A 15,243-nucleotide genomic window follows, 5' to 3' on the forward strand; every position below is an offset into this window, starting at 1 on the left:
GTTATTTAGAATCCAAAACCAGGTCTTAAAAGCTCTCTTAAGATTAGCAGCTCCCAAATCTCTGGAGGCAAATTATTCTATAAGAATGGGGCTGCCGCTGAAAAACCTGGTGTCTGGGCTCCCATCTATCTAAACTCTCAGAGAAAGGGTCCTGCAACATTCCTTCCCGGGGTGATCTAACACAATTGGAAGAACCCCACACTCACTCACGCTGATGATGTTACCTAGCTGGGTAAGGAAATGTCTGCAAGCAAACCACCAAGCTCAGAGACCACCAAGGACTCCACAGTTCAACCCTGAGCTACGCATATTCTCTTCTATTGAAACAATGGGAAGATTTCATTGGATGGAGATGGTTCCTAAGATAAATCTGGCCCAAGTCCTGAAGCACTTGATAGATCATCATCAGCTCTTCGAACTGTACTCAGAAAGTTACTGGTACCCAATGCAAGGTCTCCAGTATTGGCATAATGTACCTGAAGTAGCTCTTACCCACCAGCTTATGGATTGCTGCAACATTTGGTACCATATTGTGTGTTACAGCAATCTAACCTAGAGGCTAAAAGACAGACAGCCAAACCTAGGCAAGGGCTACCTTAAGAATGGACTCTGCCCGCACCTCCAGAGGAGCCAGAGACCAGAAGGAAAGCGCAGCTCCATCCAGAATGAGGATGGGGACAATAAGCAAACCTGATGATTTTTGCATGAAAAACAATTTCACCTTTTTGGGACTCAGCTGTAATTTGTTTCATTCCATCCAATTCTTTTTGGCTCCTCCAGACATCTGATCAGGATTTGCACTGCATCTCATACCTGGCCCTTGGTGAGATATATTGCTAGGTTTCATCAATCTATGGATGATATTTCATCCTTAACTGAATGGTTATCTCCTCCAATAGGTTCATACAGGTGCTAAATAACATGGGGACAGAGCAGAGCTCTGCAGTACCCCATTTTGGAGTTATCTAGAACTTGAATATTCCTCCTCTATCACTACTGCCTGGAACCATCTGATTAGGGAGGAGCATAACTACTGTAACTCAGTACCCCCAAGCCACAGCCTTTGCAGGTAGTCCAGGAAGATACGGTGGTCAACGGTTTCAAATGACAATGAGAGACTGAAAACCACCAGGAGCGTCATATTCCTGCTATCCAAGTCTCCAAGGAAGTCACCCACAAGAATGAATAATGTCAAATTATATCCCACACCTAGTCTAAATCCCACCTAAAAGGAACCATGATAATTCACATCCCAGGATCCTTTGCAGCTGTTGTCCAGCCACCTTTTCTAAGACAGCAGGTTGAAGACTGGGTAGAAGTTGCCTATAAATCAGACATCAAGTGTACCACCCTTTCTTCAAAACCAAAGGAACTATTTCCTTCCTCCAAAAGACATGAACCATCTCCTGAATCCAGCACTTCACTCCCCTAGCTGCCCAAAGCATGAATCCAGCCCACATATGGCCAAACGCATACAGCAAAGAGTCCTGCCCACATCCTCCAAATCCACAAACTCTAAAGTACCCCAGATGACTGCATGATGATGCATCTCTATTCTTAGAGTCCAGATCTGAGCAAACATGAGTGCTTTTATAAGCAAAATGCCTTGCACACCTGTCACGGCAGCCTGAAGGAAGCTCTTTTGCCTGAACCTTCCCCAAAAGAGTATGAGTTACCTGAAACAGTGCCACCAGATGGCATTCCACTGACTTGGTGAGGGCAGAGAAATATTGACTTCTGCTGCCTTCAGACCATAATATAGACCCAAACGTGGGTTCACACCTGTGCTTACTTGTATTCACTCATTTAGTATATTAGGTGACTTCAGCATTCAAATACTTGAAGGGATGTAACACAGAAAGTGGCCATGAATTGTTCTCTATCACCCCAGAATGAACAACATGGAACTACAGTCTTACATTTCAGGGTGGTAGATTCCAGCTGAATGTTAGGAAAAATTCTAATGGTGGATTTCTTTAGGTATAGGATTGGACAGATTTTTTTTTCAGGTATTATGAAGATACGCATAGTATTACCATGTTTTTAATTTATGGGGAATATTAAAAATTAGTAAAAAAGAAAAAGAAAAAGAAAATAGGAATCAACTGCATCATGGGATCGGAGGGGGTGAGTGAAGCAGTGTTTTCAAATGGAGGGCTCCTATTGCTGCCAGTCAAAAGCAGTGGTCAGTGGTGCCAGCTTCCATTCCTTACTGGATTTTCTTTGGTAAGGAAAAAAAAGATACAGAATACAGGTAGGTCAGCCCTGATGGCATCTGGACTCCAAAAAACTCCATGTGTAAGGCATCCTCCCATGAGCAATCCAAGCAGCTCTGAACTGCTTCTTCCATATTCCATATTGATTGACTACAGCTCTCTGGGTTTCAGACAGTAGCTTTGTTATCTCCACCTAAGAGATAGCAGGGACCCTGAATCTCAGGATTTACTTCATGCAAAGCATTTGCTCTGCCACTTATTTACAACCATTCCCAAAGACCATTCTAAGATCAAGAATTTAGCTGTTGTGCTGATTACAGTGAAGGTTATACTAAAGTATAATCAAAGTTGACTGACTTATACTATTTGCTAAAATGCAGTTTCTATTTTAAATAATACATTAGCCTTTCCCTGCAGGAAACCGAATCAAATGTGGTCTGAAATAAGCAAGTCTTCAAACTTCTCCTAATTATGGGAAACCAGATATGGTATACAAATGTTACAGCACTCAGATATTGATCCTAAAGCTCAGACCTACAGATTAGACTATCCTTGAGATATACAGCTCAAAATCATCTAAGAGTTTGGAGGATAATACCAGCACCTTAAATTGGGTAGCCAGTATATTTGGTCCAGAATACATTAAAAATGTCTGTCTCCAACAAGTGTCTTTGTGGGAGCATTCTGCTCTAAATATAATTCTGGACGATCGTAATATTTATTATAGGAGTCAAATCTTTAATTATGACATATGTTATAGGTACAGCATCAGATTTCTCTATGTAAGGCTTAAGCTAAGAGATCAGATGAAGCTGTTAAGAGGCATTTTTGGCCGCGTGGCTTCTATAAAAAACGCAGAGCTCGTGAGAGTTTTCCAGGTGTATCAGACTCTTGGGAGAGAGTGCTACTCAATCCAGAGAAATCTGCACACCTCCCTCCAGATCAGCAGGTTTTTCCATCAACTCTCCTATTCTCCAGATTACATTCCAGCTTGTTTGTCTCTCCTCCCACCGCCCCCCCCCAAGCTGCTCCTAAATCCCTATCCAGGGTTTCTACTACCTCTGTGGAATTAGAGAAGGAGCTATAAGTTATCCCCACACTGATAACATTTTATCCATATCTTGATAACAAATTTCTGATTATTTCACTCAGTGGTTCCATGTAGACACTCAAAATATAGAAGGCAAGACAGAGGACTTCAAATGCTAACAAACCATGAAATGGATATTCCTCAGTTTTGGAACTCCTCCAGATAGGACTGAAGCCACTGTAAAACTATGCCTCAACCCCTGAAAAAAAAAATCACCTAGAAGGTTACTAGAACTAATAGCTCTGAAAGCTGCAGTGAGATTCAGGAAAACAACAGGGTCAGACTTTCCCCATCCACTTCCCAGCGTACATCAGTTACCAAGAACATGTCTGGGATGGAACCAGCCCTGCTGTTCTTATTCCTGACATCCCTTTGGCCATATCTACACTGCTACCTTGCCTCAGATTAAGGACTTTGCCACTATGTTTCCTGAGGAGCACAGAGTGTAGAAAAGTACAGAGATGGCCCTGAAGAAGGTATTCAATAGCTTTTAGGTAAACAGCAGCTTAGCCACGAAAGAGGAAGAAATAGGGAAGAAACTCAAGATTGCCATGCCTTGATTCTCTTTAGTGTAAGAGAGGGGACAAAGAATCTCTGTCAGGCATTCAAGATTCTGTTACTGCAGATAACTGTATCTGCAACAATATAGCTCCATAATCCTTGTGGAATCTGTTTCTTGGCCCGGCCTACCTCAAAGGGCTGACAACATGTCCTTATCCCAGTTCCTGTATCTCATCATCAGCCTGCCACTAAGACCACACAAAGATGACTTCAGGTGCTCCAAATGGTGTGTTCTTTCTTATCCTGGCTCAAAATTTTCCATATGGGCTTTTGGGCAATCCATGGCATATGGAGGCGGAGACTTGAGGTGACGTGTCAAGGATGGTCATCCGCTTGATCTCAATTGGTCTGGCAGGTGTGCTGTGGCACTGCCCCCTTCCATCTGGTCCATGGGTTGAGCACCTGTTCTACAGCACTGAGATCAGAAGCCCAGCTTCCACAGCCACTTCTTTTTTCAAACAGACTGGATGACCAGTCAGAGAGTATGAAGACCTGAAACTGACTAGCCCATCTCTAATTTATCATATGTATTTGCAAATGTCATTGAAAGGACTTGGAGCGTATCCTTCCATAGCCTGCAGGGATGGGAGGACTCCCTTCCCAGTGGCTGCTGCTCTCCAGGAAGCACTGGACCCTTATTTCCTTTCCTACCATAACGTTCTTGGAGTGGCTTAAAGCTCCCACACCAAACCCTACAGTAAAACATTTTTTGCAAATTTCATTTCCTCAGAAATGGCTGCATCTCTGCGGTATAACCACTAAATAGCAGCCCAAACATACAAATATCAACCTGTTATGATAATGAAAAAAACTACAGTGCCATACAGAGAGTAACCAGTGCATTGTGAATGCCAACTGGAGGAGGCTTTTCACAAGGTAGATGACATTGGGTGGAGTGGGAATTTCAGGTGGAATCAACAGTCAGACCCCTTACAGTGTTTCCCAACTTGTGGACTTCATCTCCCAGAATTTTCATCAATAGCCATGCTGGCTGTGGAATTCTGGAATTTGAAGTTCACACAGCTGGAAATTGTCACGGTTGGGAAATTGTGCCTTAGAATATTGAGCATTAAAGTGATATGGACAGCAGATAAGGGAATGTTGTGGGAGTAGCAAGTTTGAGGACAGCATGATTTCCTGCCAGCTCTGCAATGGGAGGAAAGTATGGCAAAGAATATGGCCTTTGTTTCATATAAGGTACTGTCTACAAGATTTTCAACATCACAGTAGTAAAACTCTCCCTAAAAGACTGAGAGGAGCTAGCTAAAAATATTGTAAAGAAAATCGATCTCATCTTTTTACGCCATCTCTTTGATAGACCCTTTCTACCACCAAAACAAACTAATCTGATCAATAGTCAGCCATTCCACTAAAGAGCTTGAGTCAACTGTGTTGGTTGTAACAACCAAAAGTACCAGATTCCCTAGCACACAAAAAGAAACAAACAGGAAATCCTTACACATGGAAAGTGGAAAACATGTGCTCATTAGAAAGAGTTGGGAGCAACTTCTTTGATGAAATTCAGCAACTGCTTTAGCTTTTTCTAATTTGCTTTAGCTATAAAAAAAGTTCTTCAGCTGCCAAACAAATAAAAAGTAGCCAAAAAAAAAAAAAAAGTCCCCTTGACATATCTTGCCCATATCTGCAGCCAAGGCGAATGATAATTCTTTGGCATGCCAAACTGAGTACCTCCCAAACAGCATTGGAAGAAGGGGGTAAGAAGGAAAACCTTGGAAAGCAGGCTTGCCCCTGGGGTTCCCTACATTGCCAGAGAACTACACTTGGATAGATCAAAAACCCTCCAAAGCACCTTGACAGGTGACATTGGAGGAATGACCAGTTGCTTTCCCTTCCCTTTCTCCAAGGTACATACGTGGGGGGAGGAGCTCTACTGACAATACCAGATCTGGGGTACCAAACCCCAGACCACCACTACATGACAGCAAAGAGATAGAGTGATTGTCTGGATTTTGGTAGCCCAGATCTGGTAGCCCTACCTACTGGAGAGATAGAGACAGAGATCATAGAGATAGAGATATATGAACGAACACCTTCTGTTCAGGAAATTTCCATGTTTTGATCCAAAGATGTGTTTAGATAATTGGTGCCAGACGATATCAAACATTTGTTATTAATCCAGAATTCATAAAGCTTTTTGACTTTCAATTCACAATCACAAGTTATTAAGTCATTACTGCAGAAGATAGGCTATGTATGACCATCATCTAGCACCAATCCCTGCTGTGAGAGCAGTAGGCAAAGGTCAAGTGCTGCACAGAAAGTGAGTTTAGCTCTGAATAAGGTATCTTAGTGTTGTAAAAAGCCATTTATTATACAGACTTTTATACTGAGGGAGTGACCAGGATGAAACTCCTTCTTCGGGTTGGGTCCTGCTTTCTCCAGTTTTTTTTTTTTTTTAAGATGGCATACTGCAATCACTTTTCTTCCTAGGCAAAATATAGAGCTCAACAAGACTCACACCAAAGCAAACTGCTTTCACTAGGTATCATCGCTGCAATTATTCTAAAGTCAGCAGGTTTTTCACACAATGGCAAAGCTGTTCTTTCAGAAGAGCAATGGCAGGAGACTATACCAGAGTTCATCATGGAGTCAGTTGCTAACTGTATGGACTTTGGTGCAAAAGATCTGACTTAGCAGAAGGACCTCGTGAAGTACAAAACATTTCCTTAACAGCTAGCGTGGAGAGCTGCTAAATCACAAGGATGTTTCAGTTCATTCCTTCCTGAACCTTTTCTGACTAAAAGGCTGTCCTACTCTGCCTCCATTTGTATGCTTCCTACTTTTTACATAACTAAGATGTTTTGTGTAGTTGAATATGACATGCATAGCCCTGTTTTCTGCTATGTCTTTTCTAACTGCCAACTCTGTTTCAGTAAAGACTATAAGAATTGATCAGCTGGATTACCTGTATCCTTCTTCTCACCTATTACTGCTAAAAGTAGTAAGAGTTTTAAGCAGGACTGGGCAGCTTGAGGATCAGATCAGGTACCAGCCCACAACTTTTTTTTGTTTGCAATCCTAAATCCCCATGACGATAATTCCCCAAAAGGCAGTTTCCTGACACTTTGAGATGGGAAATGGGCAACATCTGTAATAGAGTAAAACCTCAGTTTAGCAGAGCCCCATGTTGCAAACCTCAGATGCAACAACAGACTCAATTTCCATCCTGACTGTGCCCTAAAATAACGGATGAGTCTGTTGCATCTGGAGTAGTCTGGATGAGGCATTTAAATTAGCTTTTCTTTAATTTTACAACACTCCTAGCAAGTTACAGCATTTGTTTAATAACCTCAGTATACAAATTGATGCAAATCATGGTATTTGCATAATTTATATGATGGACTTTAAAAGAAACTATGTATTTGTTTTTATTGTTGTTAGCCGCCCAGAGCCACTGATCTGAGATGGACGGCTTATAAATTGAATGAATGAATGAATGAATGAATGAATGAATAAAGTTCCTATTGAATGAACAAGCATGAATAATGGACATCCCCTTCTACCACCATCCCAATTAGTCCATTAAATCAAAGTTTTACTGTATATAACCTAAAATCAGCTTATTATTTAAAGAAAAAGATCCCCACAAAATGCAAGGGGAAAAAACCTCCCAGAAAATATTGGTCTGCCTGTTTGTATGACATGAATCTGCCTACTTTTCATTGTCTCCCTTTTTTATAGTAATTTTATTTAAAATTACAATTTACAACTATAAAAACTAATACAAACTAATACAAACTAAAAAAAATAGAAAAATAGAAAAATGGGAAGAGGAAAGGAAAGGGAAAAAAATTGAATATAGTAAAGAAAAATATATAAAGAAGTGATATACCTTCATCACAATGAGTTTAAACAATTTTAGTAACTTACCTTCTTTTAAAATACAGCAAATGATCTCTTCTCCCCATATCTATCTCTTATCTATAAACAAATCCATAAAACCTCATTTTAGTCCTAATGTCAGCAAAAGTCCATTAAGGATTACTAGAGATAACAACATATCTATTTTAGCCTTCATCAAATAAACCAACTTTATATGCAAACCCAGTGTCCTTTTAAAGGCACTGACTGTGGTTTGAGCAAGATGGCTATTTCCTTGTCTCCCAGAGCTCTAAACCTGCCAGAGACCACTGTCTTGCAGTCTCCTCATGAAGCACAACTGCCTGGAGCACTTACGGGCAATCTGAAATCCTCTCCTTGTCCAGAGAAGAATTATGAAGAGCTGGTCTACTTGCCGGCTCTTCATTCTGCATGCTCCACTTCTTGCAGAGCCATCTTCAGTTCGCCATTTCTTCCCTGGAAGCCCCTACTTTCATTATCTCCTTACCCCTGGTGACTCTCATCCCACCAGTAAATGGATAAATATATAAATAAATAAGTCTGTTGCTGCCCCATTCCCCCAAAGGGAAGCAGATTTGGTCACATGGAATTGATGGATCACATCATTTTGTCTTCTAGATGTTGCTTGCCTATATCTCCAGCATTCTTTACTATTGACCATGGTAGCTAGAACTATTGGAACTTGTGGTTTAATAATATCTGGAGGGCTACACATCGTGTACCCATTCAACTTGATATGTAGGTAAGTCTTATATCATCTCTTCCTAGTTTCACATAAGATTTTAATATTAAGTAATTATGACACATTTGATTAAGGGTGATTACTCCTAGTGCTCAAGCACAAACACACATTATTTACTCTTCCCTGAGAACAAGATCCAGTGGGAGTCTATTGCTGTCGCGGTAGATGTGGTCAGAATGAAACACTGAAGTTTGGGCATGATAGGAAACTCTGGGCTGATACACCCAAAGAACATGGACTTTTTGGACCATTTAAAACCAGAAGACAATGGAAAATCAGTGCTGTATTCTTGCTGAGTAGTCAATCTCTATACCAGGGACTCTTTATCATGCCCTGACATTGGCATTAGGGAATGCGGCCAGCAAGCCCAGCCCTGGCTTCTCCCTGTACCTCATATGTATTCGGGGAAATACCAGGATACAACAGCAATTCATATTATCTAGATTTCAGAAGTTAGTGAATGCTAATGTCACATTATGCTTTCGATATCCATCATTTTAGAACTGTTTGGAACTTATTAGAATCAGCTATTAAACTGACCAGCAAGCCATTTTGAAGCAGCAATGCATCACAAGAGGAGAAGAAACATGACGCCTCAAAAGTCATCATAATCAGCAACTCATTCCCGCAATCTATGTTTTAGCACAGTAGCTTCCTCTTCTCTTTCTTCTATTCCAGGAGTTCATTTCTTAATAAGGCCTCTCCATGGCTATGCAACTGTCTACAATTTTTCTTTCTAAAGGAAAAAAAAAAAAAAGGGGGGGGGAGGCAGCTTATACTGACCAGAGAATTTTGACTTTGACTGCCAAATAGCAGTTCCTTCCGTATGGCTTTAAAGCTGCCTTACTCTGATGCTAAAGTCTCACTGCTGCAAGTGTGTACTGGAATTTCAAGTGGTGTGACATCAAAAAAAAATCTATATGCATATCCCATACATATTATCCACTTCATACCCAAAGAAGCAGGTTTAAAATGAATTTATGAAATCTGCATGAACAAAGCAAGTTCATAATTTCTGTGTGCAGTGGTGCTCATAAGCCACCAAAAAACCAACTTTCTTTGGGCCATGAACCTCTCACAGAACTAGTTCACTCTATTTTTTCCTCTTTTCTCCTCCAAAAGTTTGAACTGCCTGAATCCACATTCCCTCTTTTTATTAGTTCATTATTGGTATTTGTTTTTCCAACACCAAAAAGCTTCCACTGGAAGACAGGAATCCTGTCATTTTGGCAATATGTTCCTCTCTTGTTACAGCCCTTCTATCATCTCATCTTTTATATTTCAAACTCCTCTAGGGTACAATAATAATGCCTCACTTTCTTGAATTCAGCTCAGTCCCTTAAATCAGTGGAAAACATCAATACCATTTATAACATCATGCTAAACCAGAATGTAGCTTAACATATGGAGCAAGTGCTGTTGGAGACATTCTCAAAATGGGTATTAGGAAAAAATATAATCCTTTGCTTGTACCAGGACATCCAACTACCACATTTGTAACTGGCCATCAACTAACACATCTGTAATTACAGAGACAGCATTTCTACAAGAACCCTGCTAATTAAAATCATGAATAAATTACAGTCTTACTTTAGATATGGATCTTCTTGAATTGTTTCCTTTTCTCTGCCCTAAATAAATCACAGATAATTTCATCAAACGGCTTTGTGTTTCAGTGGTTAAGTGGCATCAGTTCACACTGTTTATGATTCATAAGCTTCTGCTTATCATAGTCCTATGCCATATTTTCTTCTCTAAAGCTGTGTTTGTACAACACACTATAAACCAAGGGTAACAAACCAGCACTGTACTTTCACACAGCATGCTATGACAAAACAGACTATATTATGACTTCATGAGGTATCGTGTGGGTTGTGTAATTTTGGCCTTACAATTATGGTTTATAAATCCTGTTGTATGGTATCGTACAAATGATTCTAGAAGTCCTCTGTATTTCAGGTTGGGTTAACCTTAGCTGAGCTAAGGTCCTCCATTACAGTTAAAGTTTCAGTAACACTTTTTTGCATTCTTTCCCTTTGAAAGACAGGGCTAAACTATAACTTAAATAAAATTTGGAAATACAAAAACTTCATAACAGCTGTATGAAGTAACAATAGGCAGTTTAACAATGGGATAGCAGTCATAAAATACTGTTCCCTCTATACAGTGGAGACCTTGTTGCATGTTCTCTTGAAAAGAAAATGCCAGACAACCTAGAGTAGTATCTTCTTTCACTTGTAGCAACTTCCAAAAGTTAACTATGTTGGCTGCTGTACCTAAAACAGCATGACTTGTGGTACCCAAGATTATCAAATGCATAAATAAATGTGTTAGTCTTTAATACCACAACCATCTTGCTTGGTTTGATGGGAATCATCCTAAAGACACTCATAGTTCCTCATATTAAATCACACACAGTTTCACTAGAGATAAATATTGAGGAGGAAAGTATATCTGATTTGGTAATCACCATCAAAGCACCTCACACATTTTTGGGTCAAATGTGTACACAACGAACTGAACCCATAAGGAGTCTGCAGTCCTTTGCACTCTGGCACAGAATTAAACTCCATTGAAATAAACATTACTTAATGATGAGTAGATACTGTAGCATTTACAGCTCATTACAAACTATTTTCATCAACTGGAAGCAGCTGCATTCTCAGCAGAACTTAGAAGAAAGAAAACAAAGAACGGTAGGCAAAATCCATGGATGAATCACTGGGATGAAAAACGGGGTGGGGGAATAGAAAAACGAAAGAACTGAAGTTACAAGGAAGAGAAAGGCAGCAAAAGCCTATGTTGAAATACTGTAAGTCTTAACGCAATAGCGGGTTCTCCCAGAAAGGCGGCGAAAACTAGCTCCAGACGCATGGGCAGAAGGCTTGTGAGGGGGAAGGAGGGCGCGCAGAGCAGCCTCGACCCACGCTCTGGGTGAGGATTATGGGAGTTGCAGTTTACATGGCGAGAGGGTGCCAGGCTTGAGGGTCAAGGAAAAGAACAAACGAAAGACAGTGGGCGAGGCAGAGCGGAGTCTCACTCGCGAACCTAAGTGTGAGAAAGCACGCGAATGCAGTAACCAGCATCGTAGGCAGGGAGAAGACAGCCAAACTGGAGAGGCATCACTCACAGAGCAGAGAGTTCCCGCACTTACGGACACTTTCCGACGCCCGGGAGAAGTGAATTTCCCTTCTGGCGGCGAACGTTACGCCGGGACGGTGGCGCAGGGCAAAGTTGTCCTCGCTCGCGGTCTTCGATCCACCCCTGGCTTGCCCGCTCCAGATCCTCAGCTCGCAGCAGCCCTGGCACCAGCGTGTCGCCGGTAGAAGAGGGCGTGAACGTGCTGGCGAAGGACCCAGAAGCAGGATCGGACGAAGCCAACCCGGCAGCGATTAACTGTCAAATAAGGAAGCAACCGAGCGAGAGAAGAAGGAGTCACGAAGACCTACGCACGAGGTCAGAGCCATCGTCCGCTCCGGACTCCAGAATGCCCCTCCCGCCTCTCCTTTCCTTATCTCCCACCCGCAGCCAAAAGCGCCGCCAGACCGCGGCAACTAAACAGGAAGAGGCGAGCGCAGCCCGCCTTCCTTTTTTCGCTCTACCTGGGAAAGTAACAAGGGGTGGAGTCTCGCGCCCATAGGCGGAGGGAGGGAAGGCGGGGCGCCGCTCGCTGGAGTAAGGCAGGTGGAAGACCCACGCGGCCGCGGGGGGTGACTTCCTTTTCTCGACCGCGGAGGCGTCGGGTGGCATCTTCGGCCGCGCGCTGTTGGGCGGAAGGGAGTCGCTCCGACCGGGCTCCTTAGATAGACACGCAAAGGATTCTGCTCGAAGGACGCCGTTCCGGGGTGTCGCTGCGCTTCCGCGCGCCGGCTTCGGCACAGCTGCGACCCAGTACGGACAATTAACCGGGTTACCTAGGTCAGTCTTCCCCAACCTGTGGCCCTCCTGACGCGAAGGGACTACTGCGCCGTAATTCCAAGCCATTACATCCGTTGGGACATGGGCTGGGAATTACGAGCTGTGTAGTTCATATTTCTCTGGAGACCGTCACGTTAGGAAAGGTTGACCTAGGATAATGGTGGCGATAGAGATTTAGACTGCAATCTTTCTTTCAGTATATAGGATAAGTTTTATTTCTGAATGAACCTGGGGAGGCATGCATTAGCCAGTTTGGTGTAGTGGTTAAGGCACCAGCCTAGAAACCGGGAGACCAGGAGTTCTAGTTCCGCCTGAGGCACAAAACCAGCTGGGTGACCTTGGGCCAGTCCCTCTCAGCCCCAGGAAGGAGGCAAGGGCAAACCACTTCTGAAATCTAGCCGAGAAAACTGCAGGGACGTAATCTGCAGCCTCGCAGGAGTCAAGACTGACTGAAAGGCGCACACACATTGCAACCCTCAAGTTGGATCATTACTACTGAATGTGAATCACTCATGCCAAGATGAACTTCAAACTAGATTATTAGTATATTTGCTCCCATTCATTGCAGGGGAAGATTTTATTTTCAGTGTAAGTAGTAGTAGACTATAGTGCTTCAAGATGAGACTTGTATTGCCCAATTGATTTGTTTCACTGGCTGAATTTTAGAGGGGTCTAGATGTCTACCTTCTTATAACTCCCAGGGTTCTCCCACTATTTCTTTTGCTGGTTTCTTATCAGAGACATGTTCGCTACAAATGTTATTGTAATTTTATTTTTTAAAGAAAGAAAGTTTTTAAAAATGCCCCAAATGTTGTAACTCTCTACATAGGGGAAAGCTGAGAAAACCTTTTGAAGTATAATGACCAGGGCTGAACATAGGATTCTGAATGTGAAGGCAAACCTTTGATTTCCCCAACTAGGAAATCTAGATTACAGACTAGGCAGTTTTATTTACTGTTCCTTTCATAGTGATCCTGATGATTATACCACAATCCCCAAATCACTTCCTACTTAGTCACTGTATGTCTAGACTACCCATGTTTCCATAAATTTAGGATGAACCATTTTTATGCATCACTTTAACTTGCGTACACTAAATCATATTTGCCATTTTCTGTAGCCTTACTACTCATCCAGCACTAGATATCTTAACATTTCCAACCACCTTGTCAAGGAGGAAAAAAATGTGTCTGGTCATACAGTCCAGACTCACATAATATCTTTAAAAGTCAGACAACTCCTGATTCTTCCATACCATTGCTACCTTCTTCCCCCAAAGTTTCGGAGGCCATTTCAAACTGGTCCCACTGTTGTCGACCTTGAATGCTGCCTAAGGTCATGAATTCACCATCCAGATGACCAAAGAGAACCCAGAAATATCCAGCCATGTCCTTAGCATATATTATTTGACATTTGGGGCTTTACATAAAGTCTCAACATTGCAGTTTGGGGGTGGGTACTGCCAAGGTGCAATCTAAAACTACTGTGAAATGACTTCTGGGGAGAGCCAGGAGGGGGTGAGGCAGATGTTCCTACAAATGAGAAATGGTGTGCTCCAAAGCTCCACAGAGCTCCAGTGTTTCCATAGCATAGAGTTGGTCCTACAGATGGCAAGTGCCACATATGGAGGTGCCATTTCTCTTAGACGTCCTGGCTTAATCAGGATAATTGTTGTCTTCCATTCATTTGCAGAATCAAAATTAAAGAGCTCAATTCATCTTAAAGATACTGCTTTCATAGCACATCTCACTACCATGCACTCTCAGAAACCATGCATTTCTCTTCTCCTCAAATATTATGTAAATGAAAAATGCACTTACTGTATGTGGGTTGTCTCACTCATCATGTGTAGGGGGGGGGGAATGAAAACCCTTGAAGTTTATCTCCTTTTGAAATCATGCTTCCACTAGTTGGTGAAAAGTTACAGACTTTGCTAATCTTCTGATTCAGAAACAAACTTCTGACCCAAGTAGCTCAAGGTTTTTTCTTCTCTTTTGCAGAACTTGTGATACCAGGCAAAATAAGGTCTATTCCTGTCTTCTGCAATCAACCTCATGTGGGTTCTGAACCTAAACAAGGTTATTCCTGGTTAGCATTTGGATGGGGGATTGCCTGGGAACTCCAGGGCTATTGGCTAGACTTGTGTGTGTGTGTGTGTGTGTGTGTGTGCGCGCGCGCCTTCGAGTCAGTCTTGACTTCTGGTGACTGCCTGGACAAGCCCCTGCAGTTTCCTTGGCAAGGATTTTGCCATTGCCTCCTTCCTAGGGCTGAGAGAGAGCAACTGGCCAAGTGGCTTTGTGCCTAAGGCAAGCCTAGGACTCACAGTCTCCTGGTTTCTAGCCTGGAGCCATAATCACTGCTCCAAAGTGGCTCTCTTGGCTAGACTGGAAAGTGGAAAAAACATCCTGAACAAACCACTTCCATAACACTGCCAGGAAAACAGCATGGAAACAGCACAACTTGAAGTGTCTACTTTTTTTCTGCATAGATTCCTCCTGCCATCTGCTTATGAAACTTTCATCTGCCACTGTGTATTATATACAGTATGCCTTTAAAATATATTAGTTATTTCTAAGTCTGCACTGTTATATTTACATGTACATGAGAATATACAAGTTTATGCCAAACAGTGCCCTCTTTTCTTTGTGGTGCCTAAGCAGCAGCCTGGGTTAAAAGCAGAGAATTGTTTCAGAGGAAAGTAACTGACAAGGAAAATAACTTTTTACAAACATAGCTGCAAATGTGGTCAGGAACAAGCTAGGCTTAGCTAGCCAAATTTAGCATGATGTACAAACATCAGATCCTGACTTCATCTACCAAAAAAAGAGAGAAAAGAGTCTGGCACTGTTAACAAA

General features: G+C 42.2%; 1 protein-coding gene across 9 annotated transcripts in view; it reads right to left on the reverse strand.

Annotated features, from left to right (window-relative positions):
* RHBDF2 (rhomboid 5 homolog 2) overlaps positions 1-12,173 on the reverse strand; it is a 76,924-nt gene extending 64,751 nt beyond the window's left edge. For 2 of the 9 annotated variants that reach the window (XM_088133400.1, XM_088133405.1), the window contains exons 1-3: positions 11,625-12,170; positions 10,061-10,101; positions 7,759-7,809 (exon numbers count right to left, since the gene is read on the reverse strand). The gene's annotated coding sequence lies outside the window, so the exon portion shown is untranslated. Of the gene's footprint in view, positions 1-7,758; positions 7,810-9,010; positions 9,207-10,060; positions 10,102-11,600 lie in introns of all 9 variants that reach the window. The other 7 variants (XM_088133402.1, XM_088133403.1, XM_088133399.1 and 4 more) reach the window with 6 other exon arrangements.
* Between the last annotated feature and the right edge of the window lie 3,070 nt (positions 12,174-15,243).

The sequence above is a fragment of the Python bivittatus genome, unplaced genomic scaffold (assembly GCF_059951505.1).
Source record: "Python bivittatus isolate LINGU-HERP-01145 unplaced genomic scaffold, Pbiv_v1 ctg000080_np1212, whole genome shotgun sequence".
NCBI lineage: Eukaryota > Metazoa > Chordata > Lepidosauria > Squamata > Pythonidae > Python > Python bivittatus.